This window comes from Eschscholzia californica, unplaced genomic scaffold (genome assembly GCF_041429995.1).
Source record: "Eschscholzia californica isolate CP2 unplaced genomic scaffold, dmEscCali1.0.p SCAF_59, whole genome shotgun sequence".
Taxonomy (NCBI): Eukaryota; Viridiplantae; Streptophyta; class Magnoliopsida; order Ranunculales; family Papaveraceae; genus Eschscholzia; species Eschscholzia californica.
The window spans coordinates 20001-22500 of NW_028238482.1; positions in this window are offsets into that span (position 1 = coordinate 20001).

Sequence of the window (2500 nt, forward strand, 5' to 3'; positions counted from 1 at the left end):
GGGACGGCCAGGTACGCCCGAGACTTGGCTCGGGACGGCCTGGGACGCCCTCGCCATAGCTCGGGACGGCCTGGGACGCCCGAGACTAGGCTCGGGACGGCCTCGGCACAGCTCGGGACGGCCTGGGACGCCCTTGCCACAGCTCGGGACGGCATGGGACGCCCGAGACTTTGCTCGGGACGGCCTGGGACGCCCTTGCCACAGCTCGGGACGGCCTGGGACGCCCGAGACTTTGCTCGGGACGGCCTGGGACGGCCTCGGCACAGCTCGGGACGGCCTGGGACGCCCGAGACTTTGCTCGGGACGGCCTGGGACGTCCGAGACTTTGCTCGGGACGGCCTGGGACGTCCGAGACTTTGCTCGGGACGGCCTGGGACGCCCGAGACTTGGCTCGGGACGGCCTGGGACGCCCTCGCTACAGCTCGGGACGCCCGAGACTTGGCTCGGGACGGCCTGGGACGCCCGAGACTTGGCTCGGGACGGCCTGGGACGCCCGAGACTTGGCTCGGGACGGCCTGGGACGCGCTCGGCACAGCTCGGGACAGGCCGGGACGCCCGAGCCGAGCTTCGGGTCGCACGAAATCTCTTCGTATTCCGACATATTAGAAGCTTCCCATCATGTAGTAGGCCGAGCTTTGCCCTTTGGATGCCCTATGGTGCTTGGCGAGCACTAGGGAACGTGCCAGCACAAGTGCTGTGCACGCTCTGGGGAAGGAGCTCAACCCTCCCCCTTATAGTGCAAAGTTATTGTTTTGCCTATTTTCACAAGGAAACATCAATTTTTTAACCAAGCATACTGGGCCTTTACTCCTTCGTTACTCGTCGGAATCCAGCAAACTTATACTCGTTGGAAAGGCCTTTTCGCAAGGATTTTTTTGATATATTATAATAGCGATTCCGATAAATATTTATTTTTCTATGAATTTTTAAGTGAATAAACACCGGAAAATTCATAAAAAATAGAAAAAAAAATATTTTCTTCCGTTTCTTTTCTCCAATAATTCATAAATAATACCTCAATAGTATAAATGAAGAGAGAGTCGAAATGGCCCGGGTGGGTTTCGAAATGTCCCACGACCCCATAGAATGCACGGGCCAGCCGAGCCAAAGCAGGGGACGCGCATGGGACAGCAGGGGACGCGCACGGGACAGCGTCCCTATGGCTCGGGACGGCATGGGACAGTACGGGACGCCCTTGGTAAAGCTCGGGAATCCCATCGGACGCGCATGGGACGGCCTTGCTAAGGCTCGGGACGGGCTTGCTAAGGCTCGGGACGGATGGGACAGCACGGGACGCGCATCGGACGGCCTTGCTAAGGCTCGGGACGGCATGGAACAGCACGGGACGGCCTTGGTGAGGCTCGGGACGGCATGGGACAGCACGGGACGGCCTTGGTGAGGCTCGGGACGGCATGGGACAGCACGGGACGGCCTTGGTAAGGCTCGGGACGGCATGGGACAGCACGGGACGGCCTTGGTAAGGCTCGGGACGGCATGGGACAGCACGGGACGGCCTTGGTGAGGCACGGGACGGCCTCGGTGAGGCTCGGGACGGCATGGGACAGCACGGGACGGCCTTGCTAAGGCTCGGGATGGCCTGGGACGGCCTTGGTGAGGCTTGGACGGCACGGGACGCGCATGGGACAGCATGTGACGGCCTTGGTAAGGCTGGGCACGGCATGGGACGCACATGGGACACCTTATGGGGATCATCAAGGGACGTTGCACGGGACATTCTTAGCCATGAAGGGCCTTCACATGGGACATCTTAGGAGTCAAGAGCCGGCACATGGGACAATGGAGTTCACACGCACGGAACACTTCGGCTACTTCCGTTCGGAACGTCGTGGGATCTTTATGTCCCCATTAGCACCGACGCATCAACATGCTAGGAAGCTAGGTCCGAACTTCTCGAAGTGTCGATGGCACTTGGACGGATACGCATCCGATCCGATGTTATGATGATGTACTTTCTCCGATATCGATGTCGGGGTGTATTCCGATGTTATGATGTACTTTCTCCGAGATCGATGGGACGACCTTGGTAAGGCATGGGTCGGCCTTGGTAAGGCTCGGACGGCACGGGACGCGCATGGGACGGCCTTAGTAAGGCTCGGGACAAAATGGGACAGCACGGGACGCCATGGGACGGCCTTGGTAAGGCTCGGGACGGCCTGGGACGGCCTTAGTAAGGCTCGGGACAGCACGGGACGTCCTTGGTAAGGCTCGGGACGGCATGGGACAGCGCGGGACGCCATGGGACGGCCTTGGTGAGGCTCGGACGGCACGGGACGCGCATGGGACGGCCTTAGTAAGGCTCGGGACAAAATGCGACGGCACGGGACGCCATGAGACGGCCTTGGTGAGGCTCGGACGGCACGGGACGCGCATGGGACGGCCTTAGTAAGGCTCGGGACAAAATGCGACAGCAAGGGACGCCATGGGACGGCCTTGGTGAGGCTCGGACGGCACGGGACGCGCATGGGACGGCCTTACTAAG